The 13,551-nt window shown below is 35.0% G+C and overlaps 1 long non-coding RNA gene across 2 annotated transcripts; it reads left to right on the forward strand.

Moving 5' to 3' along the window:
• The first annotated feature begins 661 nt into the window (after positions 1–661).
• LOC110838895 (uncharacterized) lies at positions 662–4,919 on the forward strand. Of its 2 annotated transcripts, XR_015532820.1 has the most exons (3): positions 662–971; positions 2,174–2,313; positions 4,364–4,919. It is a non-coding gene; the product is annotated as an uncharacterized LOC110838895 (long non-coding RNA). The 2 variants fall into 2 exon arrangements; XR_002546277.2 differs by lacking the exon at positions 4,364–4,919 and having other exon boundaries at positions 664–971; positions 2,174–3,854.
• Positions 4,920–13,551: the final 8,632 nt, after the last annotated feature.

Below are 13,551 nucleotides of genomic sequence, written 5' to 3' on the forward strand. Positions count from 1 at the left end.
GAACACCAGATACCTTGTCACTAAGAATCCCAGTAAGAATGAAGTGTGCCACATCACCATTATTGCATCCTGTCACTCTACCTACTTACTTTTACTTTGTTCATTGCAGCAAGTTCTTACACAACTACAAATTATCAGCTACAGCATTTCCACAAGCAAGTCACAGACGTAATTTTTCCTATAGAGGCACTCTACATCATTATCAATTGGCCAACTAAGCCGACCTTCAACGCAATCGAATTAGTTCTTACTTTACGTCCTCCACACAAGGGAAAGATGACACACATAAATTCATCACACGCTCAAATAACATAACATTAACTTGCACGCTCTCGCAATATATGACAGAAGAAATGCAGTGGACAGAAGATATACACAATACTTACGCCATTATCTCGTACGCAGGGATGGCAACATCTGAAAAGCAGCGAACAAATCCCGGGATCGCGGGAGAATGAGGGATATTTGATGATCATTCTTTGCGTACTGTAACAGACTCTGCTGCCATCTACCGATCACGGGTCTGAAGTAGATCTACGTCGAAGCACACTCCATTGCACTGTTGTTTGAAATGCTACCTGAAATACCACTCCACAAATTGTAAAGCCATCAGCAGCAACGGGATTGCTGAATATTTTATTCGTGACGGTTTCTGCTCTAGTCTCTGCTGAAAATAATCAAATAAATAAAATTAAAAGACCATTATAGTTCTTACAGGATTTACCATTTAATTGTTTGGAATTAAATGCGGTATTTATATAACACTAAGCCAAAATGAGTGTTCAGTTTCACGGTGTTTTTTTTTGAGTTATGTGCACTTTTACGTACTGGACACATCTGGATGGAACTAAAACTCTACTCAGTAACTGTGGAGAAGAAGTCTTCTCAAAAAGTCATCAGTTATTTTACTGATGTAGAAAATTAACCTTTCCCTTGCTAACAAACTCCTTACATCAGCAACTGGTAATTTAGTAAGTAGACTTAGGACATATGACAGTTTTTTTTAGAAATTCAGTAACCATTTCTAATATTCTCAAGTTAACTGCAGTTCCTGATTCTGAGTGGTTGTATTACGTAGATGAAGGCTGTATTTCCAAAGAAAAAGGATCAACATTAAGATGAATGAAATGACGCAGATCAAATTAACCTATAAAAAAACTAGTACAGTTATGTGCAACACGAGCCCAGCAAAAATCTCAATGCAACCCACCAGCTACAATAAAACATCACACACAATACATTTATAATATTTACAAATTATTCAAATTAATTAAAATCACGCTTTAATAGAAAACTTGGGTAAGACAAGAAATGGAACGAAATCACAATCACAAAACTGTTATTCCTTTACATATAGCATATTCACTACATAAATTTAGGAATGCATCAGTTAGGCTCGGACAACACCTCTGGTAGCGCACGCAATCTTTTTCGATATAGTAACAGGGGATTTAAACGTCAATAATTTGAGGCTGCCAGTCAGAGTTGAGCTACGCAGTTCATGGTTTAACAATATACTACTGCAAAAGCCATGATGTGTGTCTGACAAAGGTTAACGACGAGTTTCTTAAAATCAGAGCTTATGAAAATATTGTGAGTTTTCAGGACACCTATAACAGAAGTGGCATTTTTTTTCAAAGTTTTATTAAACTGAATCTAAGGACTTAAATATATTAATTCAAGGCCTTGAATAAAGAAACGCCTAAATGAACCAAACTCTGCAAATATCAAAATTTGATATGGCTGTCTTCTGAGTTGAGTAGAAACTGACAGAAGGGCTTAGAGCCTCCTTCAACAGGGCTTTTGTTATGGAGGCAGTAAACTCTTCTGATATTTTGATCAATATCTACCACACAATATCCCAGAAGACAGCCATCACCATAAGAACCTTAAATGAAACCCAATGCCAAAACTGACTGACAAAATATGATGCAGGCGTACCATGAACTGATCCTACATAAATTATTGTTCCCAATAGTAACTCTCTATATACCTTTCATATTATCTGTCTCCGTATGACATATACTCAAGAGGAAGCTAACTCAATTCTTCAATAAGTAACAGAACATACTCATGCATCCATGCATGAGTATGTGTTTGTACGCATCAACTTACCTGTATCTCTTCTAATGGGCTTTAATCGGAGACATTTGGATGCTGCTTTTGTGTTTAGTTTGATGTGGGCGATGCGGACACTGGAACTGAGAATATGCCTCACCATGTTCTTCTCGTATCGGTAACTCTCGCCACGTCATACGCCGAAATGCCTCGTCTGCCATGATATATCACCTCCTGACCATCAGCAGCCCTGAGGTACTCTCTGTCAGAATTCTGATTACTACAACTGCTGAAGTTTGCTTTCTTTCAATTCTGTAACACACAATGGAATAGTTCTGTCAGCAAAATGTTCTATTTTTGTATTCCGATAAGTGGTGAAACTTCCGTCGTCTGTTCGCACGATAAAATAACTCTTAAGAATGAAAAAAAATTAGTGAGAAAGCCAGATAAAGCAAATCTTCACCCACATTTCGTCCGTAGTTCATACGTCTCATACTATTAGCCTTCCAGCAGACGTTCTGTAATTCTTGGGAAGTAAAAATCTCCTCTTCAATATATCTACAAGAAATATATATCTCACTTCAATACTATGATTAAATTTACTTTAAGGAAATAATTTGTTAACACCGAAATTAAAGTATTATTAGAAAACTCATCTGGTGTATTGGGAGTACACCTAAAGCACACTAGTGAAAATGTATTCCAGTCTGGAGAGGAAGGCAGTAAGTTCTTCAGAAAAACTGCAAGTTCCTTGCAAAATGGTGTTTCAGTACACATAACAAATACAATTATGTAAACTTATTTCATTCCTCTTAATCATTCTGCCAATTCTCACTAAACATTGTCAATATAATCTTCACAACTGACAAAGAATCATTAAATAAACAAAAAAAATATTAAATAACTTAGTGAAGGAAGCCACTGAGAACAGAGAAAACTGAAGGCATTTCCATATTTTCTCACTTACTTAAAACACTGTCAGAATCTCAGACTATAACACCAAATGATAAAATTATTAATGAACAAAGAATTTGACGAGACGTCCATGGAAGCGATCATGGCGTAACTGAAGGTACATATTTTTTAAAAAAAAATCTTGTATCCAACATAAAAATAAACCATTTGTGAACGTTATCCTTTTTGTAATACGACCAGACGTCTACAACATAATACACTACATTAACTCTTATAACCATCAATATGCGTAAGAAAACAGCATTCTACTTGACAGAAATAATAACTATATATAACAAAAGGCTTCCAGTGATAATGTGTGAGGGTGTCTCGGAGTCGAAGCTTCTGAACCACCAAAGTTATTTCCGTCTCATCGGATAACTAAAGGAGCGCAAATGACTGGTCAGTGATTTCTTTCACAATGGGATAGTTGCCTTCGTGTTACGGTGAGACACGATTAAACATCTGCGATGACTACGTAACATATACCAAAGTCTTCTTACGCATATTTCTATAACCTGGTAATCACAGCGTCTCGATGGATTTATGGATGAGTAACTGGAAAATAAAATTATTTCGTGTAAGAATAATGAGAATTTCTTTCAAAGGTACAACATTTGTAACACACAAGTTTAATACCATCGATAATCTTTGTAAATGATAAGATGACGGTCCACGTACAATTAAGTTTATACAATGTATTCTCCCATTTTCCTACCAGTGTGACAGATTCTGTAAGCCTCCTATATGACTAATGCTTAAAAATTACTTTTCTGTTATTTATTATTTAATTTTAAAAAAATATGTGTGTGTTTCGTTTAATAAATTACACTATCACACAATATATTTTTTGGTGTGCGATGTTCTGTTTCATAAATCATAAAGGTCTCTTGTGATCGTTATGAAATTTTAAAAAAGCATCTCAGTTGTTTTTTTTAAAAAATATGCAGCTTGGCAATAAGAGAGTTTAAAATATGACGAATCAAAAACATTTATAACAGGAACACACTGTCATCAGAACAATACAAGCATACATCACAAAAAAACAGAAATATATATCTTCACATGATTTAAATTTACATTCAAAATATACTAAGTCTTGGTTGTTGCACACAATTATGAATTTAATTTGCTATGTTTTGTAGTAGTTAAATGATTTCTATGTTTAAACCGCAGGGCGGCAGCCTGGACACTGAAACAGAGGTTCCTTTCCACATTCCAGTCTTACGTGTCTCAAAAGACTTCGCCTGTATTTGTAAATATTTCCACATGCTGTACACTGGAAATTGATGGAACCACCTGGCTCCTGATTTGATCCAGACAGTCATTTGTCGTTTTTTTTCATTTCCAGAGAGAATAAGTGACTCAGCTCATCAGCCAATGGCATCTTTCAGTTTGGAAACCAAAGGTTACCAACAACAATATATTTTAACAGTAAACTCCCATATCAAATCTAAATAGAGTTAACTCCTGTACAAAACACTGAACTAAATTGAAGTTTGAAGGCTTTCACCTTGTTAAGGCTTGTGTTTATCATTTCTGGGGAAACTGGAAGTCTCCATCTCTCCTCATATTTTAGGGTTATGTATTATAAATTGACATTAGAAATTATAATTATGGAATTAAAAGTCTGTATATTTTTTTTTTTTTTTAAAATTCTGAAATGTGTCAATCAAGAGTTTATGTAAACTGACACCAGAAGAAAGATTACTGTCAAAAACAAAATTCTAGACTAAAATGTGTCAACTCATAACATGAAATATAGGCCAGGTAATACTTCATAAGTCCTTGCACACTTTTAAATTACAATAACTTTTAACAGAAGATGAGGGCACAATTAACACAGTTTATTCTGTCTCCCCAAATAGTTTCAGAGTTCTAAAATAAAGACATTTTATTTATTACAATATCTGATCTTTTGAAAACCACTTCCTTCAAATCTCTCTTATTTAAATCCCATATATAATGGATACAAAAATTGCAAGCCAAGTGATTAGCAATCGTGCTTCAAATTTGGGAGGTCCAAGGTCCAGATCTTGGTCTGAGACTGGTTATCCTAACTGAGACTTGCATACCTCATCCATCTGTCCAATTCATTATTCATTAGTACTGAATTGTCATTAAAGCCTTGAAATATTCTACTTTCAACATAAAATTATGGCACTGTAACTTTAAATGAGTGGCCCCTTGCATGACCAAACAATGTACTTGTAATAGCGACTCAAATAAACCCACAATGAAAATTCTATCTCTATATTGAAGTCACACAGCTTCTGCTACAGACTTAGCATATAAATACCCTGAGGCAGTAACGAAATATTAAATTCTTATGCTACAGAACAAATTTAAATAATTTAAAGGAAGAGAACTTACCTTCCCCCTTGACTTCATTCGTCGTCTTTGATTTGGATACATTTTCTGGGACAATCCCAGACTCTTCGGTTGATTTTATCTCTGGAGTTGCAATAACTTTCACAACTGGAACAGCTTTCTCCTCTGGGCTTCTTGTAAAATTAAGGACGACAAATTTATTTGTAGTATTCACAGTTTACAATTCTAAATGAGTCAGTAGGGAATTCAGTCACAAGGTAGCAAATAAATAACTTGATTTATTTAGAATAAAACCCAACAGAAAGACAGTTCACTTAAGGCAGAATTTGGTCATAAAAGCTTCGAAGTAAGGTTTCATAACACTGGAAATTGTCATAATAACTTTAAGGGGAAGGTAACAAACCACAACTAGCATAACTTAAGTTGAAAAGGTGAAAGCTTTTCCTTCACCTCTGTTCCTGACCTATGCAATGTTCATGTCTCCAGTACAACCTACAATAACCAATACGTTCTGTGTTTTAAATTCAAACTATAATACAATAAATTTCATTGTAATATTATAAGACATATTTTGTCAACACATGCAAACTTAATGTAGTACTGCCAATTCTGTTACAAAAAATTCCAGTTCCAGGACGGATTTCGTGTACCTCACACAAGATGTAATTCATCCTGTACATACGTATTAAATACTATAAGTAACTATATATTATACAATGATATGTATAATCATTTTAGAATTAACACTTAAAACATCAATGTTTATTTCGTACGTAAGGTCACCATCCACTGTGACCAACGTGGTAAACGAAGGCATGTATACTTTAGGGATAATGTCTCACTAAGTGAAATATCGCAAGACAACATATTGAGTTATATGAATTTCAGATATTCCACTTTGCCTATAACTGCTAGAAAATGTTTAGTTTGTGAAAGAGTTGCATTGAAACATTAGTTAAAATAAAAGGAACTTCCATGCTTGAATGTTGGTAATGAAAGTAAATCGACAATCTGACCGTATAATAAAGCGTGTTATTAAGACATATGTTTTCACATTATGAAAAACATACATGTTATAGAACTTAAATTCTATCAGTGTGATATTGAGAATAGTTGCCGAATTAAGGAACAATAGTTTCAAATTTCACTACGATATTAGTTCCGTTCAAAATGGCTGCCTGTCTTTATTGATTAGAATAATGTCGTCGTAAAGTGATTCATATTATTTAGTACGTTACATTTGAAGAATGTTATTGTTATTCTTTTAGGTAACGATGCAAAGGACTTTTAAACCAAAGAAATGTTTATTGTGAGGGCTCTAGAGACGATACTCAGCGACCAAGATATAAAGTGGTAGCACCACTCCCGGTTGAAACGTGCTTGGTAAGTTGCTCGTTCTGTTTCGAATTATATTAACAAAATTTATTTAAAAATACTTTGATTGAACACAGTAAGTGGCGGTTATACTGTAAGTAGTTTTGCATTGCATGTAATTGAATAGTTGATATCTTTATGTCAAGTTTTCATTAATTGTAGTAGCTCTTAATCTTGGTTAATTTTCCTGATTAATTGTCATAACCTTACATTGTAGATACGAAACGAACTGAAAGGTGCAGGTCAGGATGCCCCTAATCCATCATCTGCCTTGCCATTACCAAAGAATGATGAAGCCAATATCATTACAGCAGAGAAATACTTTCTTCCATTTGAATTGGCATGTCAGAGCAGATTGTCTTCAGGTACGTAACTTGCGTGTTTTGCAAAGTACAGATTTTATTCTCATGCTACATACATTTGTAAATCAAACTTATTCATTTCAGAAACTCATAGCTTATGGACATTAAGCTGGAAATATTCCTGTCTCAGCTACTCCAGGAAAATATCTTATGTGTATGTTTCGGTGGCCCACAAACAGATGAAGGGGTTCAGTTACGAATGATAAAGGTAATAGAATTTATAAATTAAATAAATGTTTAAGTGTTGTGATCCATAACTGATGATCACTCATTGCCCTGATTATGGAAGCATAAGGAAAATATTGAGAAATATAGTTGTATTTACCATAGTAGAAATATACATTATACAGTCTTGCCAGTTCTGTTCTTTTCAATATTTTAACATTTTTACAATGTTATACCTGTACCATAAAAGCAACCTAGGAGTCAGTTACATTTTCTTGTTCTTCCTTTAGTCATCTCCACGCTTGTGGATAGTTCGAGAGGATTTTATTGTATAATAAAACTTGGTTATATATCATGTCACAGTAGCTGCTGGAGTTATTCTTAATTGTTTCAAATGAAGACTAAGGAAATGCTGTAATGATTTAGTAGATCATTTGATGAATCAAATTGTGTTATGTCAGCATATGAATACTAATAATAAGCTAATTTCAAGTTTGGGTGAGAAAGTGAGAGTCGGCGATGACCTTATTTTGATTTCTGTAGCTACAGAGCGATGTCTCGTAAGTTATTTTACAGTAGATCTTCTGTGACCATTTCTGTTGTATTTTGATGACTAATAATCAAACTGCCTTTTGAAATAACTGATACAGAATGTGATTTATACACTACGAATCACATTAATCGATGGATATGATCCCCAATGCAGGGAATTGAACCTGATGATGGCCACATTGGGCTGAAAATGCTGTTCTAGAGAAATTACATTGAACTGAGTGTGTGAAAAGTGACAAAGAAGGAAAACCAAGGAGTGAAATCTCATCAACACTTGTTTCTTTATAGAGCTGAGAAGTCATAAATTAAATCATTTTATAAATACAATTCAAGAAGTGATTTGCAACACATGAACTAACATTGGTGCTGGGAATAAGAAACTGTCTTCACACTTGTCAGTAGTTACAGGTTGCAGCACTTGCCTTGTCCATTTATGGTATCTGTTTGTCCATTAATAAGACCTTCCTTTCTTTGTAACGAGTTTAATGACGCACTCGTGGCTTCAGAACTAGCCATATGGTCTTGTGTAATAACCCTGTAGTTAAGAGAGTCTTGGCTTACTTCAAGTCTGTTTCTATTAGGCCTCCAGCGTGGTTATTCAGAAGATGCTGTTGAAGCAGATGAACTTATAATGAATGGAGCATCACCAGAACCTTCTGCAAGCAAACTGAAGCATAAACCATCCAGACGTCCGAGGAGAGGCTCGCTGTCACATACGACAAACTGGAAAATGCACAAATGAATGGTACATTAGAACGAGGTAGGTATTCGTGGTTCTTCTGAAAATAATTAAGAATTGGTTATTAAACATGGTTAAATTACATGTGGTTTTGCAAAGGAAGTTGACTGAATTTCACACTTACTGCATATATTATCTGATTGAAAAGTATTTGTTTTAACACAAAATGAAATTATATTATATTACTTTGATGATGTGATGTCTCAGAACAGTACGAGCACATAAAGACATGTTTTAATTTGAAGAATGTGGAACTGCCTTTTGTCGCACGTTTAATATCAAACATATTTCCAGTATGGCACGGTCATAGGCCGAAAGATTGAAAATTTAAATTTATATGCTTTATGATGTTAAGAGAACTCATGTGGTCATTTTATATAAAAAATATTGGTAACTAATTGAATTTATTTTAAAAATTTGTTTTTATTTACGTGGTTACTGCACACAACATAAATTAATAGTATTTGACTGATGAATTTTAAAAAAATTTAACCATTGATATTATTGCTTTGTGTAAGTAACGCTGGTTTAAGGCAAATCACTAGATTACAAGAATTGACGTACACTGACTTAACCATGAGAAGAATGTGGGGAGACATTGGTGATTGAAATCAAGATTATTAGGCTGCAGTAATCAAAGAACATACTTAACCATGTGCTGTGATAGTAAAGCTTCACCAGCTGGAAGGAATTTACTTTTGTTGATTCCTGTTTTTCAAATCTTTTATTGTTATTTGGCTCTTAATAAGAACTGTTCAAATTTTGGTGATATTTCATATGCGAAATTGTTACTTATTTACCATAATAGGTTTCTGTTCTTTGTTAAACAAATGTGTTTTGTCCTTTTTCATCTGGGTTTTACAACGGTGTACGAGGTTTGACTGTTTTGAAAGTAGGGAAGTGGGTTCAAGCTCTCGTGGCAGTTCGTTCTTAATCCGATCTTTTTTTGTGGTGATGTAACGTCTTTAAGACAAAGTAACTGCTTACGGTTTGAATTGAACAGACCGGTTTCCACTGTTGGATGTACTTGTAATGTAAGTCTTCTGGGTTGTGACACCGTGTAGTCTTATAAGTAATTAATAATGTCCCAGGGGAGCATATCACTTGTTAAAGATGGAATTCATACACATTTCTGCTCAGAAGGTGGAGGTGCTATGTTCCTCTGAACCCCTGTAAGGCTATATGATTTTATAACCAGATGACTGCATTCCACATCTTTAATACCATGAGAATCTGAAATCTAGGCTGTGCTGTATCAACGAGCGTCTTGAAGAAGAAGCTTTAGTTTGGAGTTGGAGATGTTAAGAATTTCCAAAATACTATCGATGCTCCCTGCATCCATGCAGTTACATTGTCCAGAAAGGGGACCTAAATTGTTAGAAAAGTAATTATGTAATTATATTTTGTTTATTTGAAACATGTTTTAGTACTGAATGTCATTGACACGTATGGTCTAATGGGTGCACAAAAGCAACGTAATTCGTTAATGGAACACGTGAATTTTGCTGCCATAGATTATGCATGTTTTCAAGTATGCTATACCTACAACACAATACATTGCTTATTTTATAGAGAATAATAATAATTTGTGCCTGAGATTTGAGTTTTTCATGGCAATGAAGATGGCAGTCATTGTCATAATTTGCATGAAAGTGTGTTAGAAGCCCACAATAATTAAATGTTATATTGTTACTAAAACGTGCTATTAAACATTAAGAGAATGCTTAAAATATTCTCAGAGAAATAATTTGGTTCACATTAAACATTGTTTATATGATAGCTGGGAATATTGTACAATGACATGACTGTCTCTCTGTGGGACTGTGGCTATTAACTGGACCATTGGCCACCCCCAGATGATACATGAATGAAAATGGAGCGTCAGTGAAATTATATTTGCAGGTAAAAACTGGAAAACTCAGGGAAAAACAAGTCCGAATGCAAATTTGTCCCCCACAAATCCCATATAGGCTGCCCTGGGCATGACCGTGAGCTTCACTGGTGAGAAGTCAGTGAATTATCACCTGTGCCCTGCCATGCCCGTCTCGGTTTCTGCCTTACGTGTTGCATCCAGCATCTCGGCTTATAGAGACCGTGTGAGGCACAGACCGCGTTTGTTAGAGTCACAGTACATCAGACACAGTCCGACGGCGATCTGTCCTGCATGGCATCAGGTGGGGTGAAATTTGAAAAAAAAATTGAAATTTCTTCAAAATTTTCGAAAAATCAAAAAACGCTGGAAATTGTCCAAAGAGCGCACAAAACCGAAAATTTTTGAAAAATTCCACTTTCAAAATTTTTTCAAAAATTTCAAAATTTTTGGGTTTTGTGCGCTTTTCAGACAATTTCCATCGTTTTTTGATTTTTCGAAAATTTTTAAAAATTTTAAATTTTTTAAAAAAATCAAAAAACGCACAAAACCAAAATTTTTTGAAAAATTCCACTTTCAAATTTTTTTCAAAAATTTTGGGTTTTTTGCGCTTTTCAGACAATTACCATCGTTTCTTGATTTTTCGAAAATTTTGAAATTTTTTTCAGAACTCTCACCAAGGGATGCATGCCAACCTCGGCGAATGCCTCACTATGTCTCTGCCGGACTCGTCCTCGATCCGTGTCTCTCTACTGCTTTCTGTCGCACATTTTGCAACATCTCACAGTTAGAACATCTCGTAGAATAACCTGTCTTGACTGTGACCTATGTAGCAGGTACTTCGAGAGCAACATTGACAAGTTTATTCGGTTCAGGATGTCTATTTCTTGTCCACCAATATTTCTGAATCTTGTCATTGCTTTTCGATAGGAAGGACAAAGTCATGGAAATAAGAGCTGAAAGTAGAATTGGCATGTAATTGGAACTGTCAAATTATTTTAAAATATAAATTTTATCATAGATTCTTCTCTCGTGAACGTGATTCAAGCAATGGTCGTCTGAAGAAGGGAGGAACTCCCGAACCAGCTGTGGATGGAGATGTCAGTCCTGAGAGAAAACCAGTTGGCATGGGCCGCACTAGTAGACTACATGTGCGGACACCACGAGCGAGGGTCTCGCAGGTGAGCTTCTATACAATAAGGTTGTAATAAGAGGTACATGAAATATCCATTCGACTTCTATTTAATAAAAGGTTATGTTTTGGCTTCCTTATCCATCTTCAGGGCTTGTTACAGACGGTGTTTAATTTTGATATGACTTTTGTTCCTCTGTGTATAAAATTTCTCATGTACTGTCTCTAATTCTTTTGGTATTCTGCAGTTGGGGGGCTAAGCTGCCCTCTTATTCAGTTGTGCGTTACTTCATATTCTGCTAATTTTATTTCAGTAATAAATATAAATGAATTAACGAGTAAACAGATTGCTTTCGGACGGACTCGAGAATTATTCCACCTACCATCCCAGACAGAAGTCCAAAAGTAATGTCTGTCCCAGCTGTCTCAGGAGCGGAATCTATTGGCAACGAGATATTCGACTCATCAACGAGTACTTCTGTGGTGTAAGGATCTTCCCTGGACAGGACCCGACTCATGTGTACGTGGGCTGGGTAACAACGCAGTATCACTTCTTCAGCAAGGATTTCAATCAGAGTAGTGTCCGCAAGGCTTCTGTTATGATTGTGGATGACGATGACAGAATTATTGAAAGGTGACAACATAATCCTCTGTGTTCTAATTTTCTTGCCACGTTCTGCAATAGCGATGGCTTACGTAACGTTACAAGTAACTATTTAAGTTTATTCCAATTAAAACTGAGCTGTTACGCATACGTAATTAAGTTTATAGTCTTTTGAATTTAGAAACATTGGAATGCTTTTCTTTTTTGTAAGGAAAGGTGGTCTTATGTTATTATTACACGGTTTTAGTTCACATGTGTACATCCCACCAATTATTTTAGATTCATTTTGTGTTATCACGAAATTTGGTATGTCTCTCATGCAATTAGAAGCCATACCAACTTTATACCCTCTAATTTCCCCACAACCAGTAATGCCATCTTGGCTGCGTTACAAACGTATGAGGTGGGATTCGTTACCTCGTTCACAAGACTCCTCCTCGTTGTTCACTGGTATTAATACTTTTTAGCTTTGAAATTATGAAATTTGAAAGCAAACTATTAAGTTTTGTTACGATAGCATCGATCGTCAGAGTTGCTACGTGGTCCGTGCTGACGAACTCTACGATGAAGTGACTCATGATTCATCAGGCAAAGGGGCATCACAGGGAATGTGACAGTATTAACAGAAAGTTTGTTTTTAACGATTAATAACAACAAAATAGATCCTTGACGTATTACAGTTTCACGCTTACGATTTCCCTTCATTTCTATAACGAATAAGGACATTTATTATTTCAGTAGAGTTTATTTTAAGAAAATTTGGGCAAAGTATAAGTATTTTTAAAATTATGATTGGAAATTGCTCATTCTCATAATCTAATCTGAAATTATCAAAATCTAGCTTTATGTAGAGAAAGAAGGATTTTATTTCTCTTGGTAATGAAATTGTTTGGCGTATGATACTTCTTTAATGTTCCGACGTGTAGTGTTTTCTAGCGTAGTATAAAAATTATAAAATGTTGGTCCCTTTACAGTATTTTTCTCCCTTATTATGCGGTTTGGGGTGAGACGTCCACAAACAAAATGGTGTCCCGGTGAGGTTGCCAAGATTGCAGCAGAAATAAATTATGTTTTTTTGAGGGAAATTGAAATATTTAATAAATCTGTGTATCTCCAACTGGACCAATTTAAAACCGACAGTGTTATGCTATGATGTGCATGTGTTTTGATAAAACAGGGTACGTCTCTTAAAAACCCATACAGGACGCTGAAGTAAAATACGCATTGATCAGGAAATTGTACTTTGTAACTTCGAACGTTTCTCAAGATATTGTTCACAAGAATTCTTATAATTGGAAGGAATGTTACGCGTATGTTATGCTATTATTAGATTCATATTCTGAAAGATATTGTGAATTTATTGATGTGTTTAGTGGGAAATGTGAACGTACTGTGTAAACTTCTCTTCTC

This window comes from Zootermopsis nevadensis, unplaced genomic scaffold (assembly GCF_977971745.1).
Source record: "Zootermopsis nevadensis isolate Lab colony 2312 unplaced genomic scaffold, Znev_1.0 Znev_ptg000066l, whole genome shotgun sequence".
In the NCBI taxonomy this organism is placed as follows: domain Eukaryota; kingdom Metazoa; phylum Arthropoda; class Insecta; order Blattodea; family Termopsidae; genus Zootermopsis; species Zootermopsis nevadensis.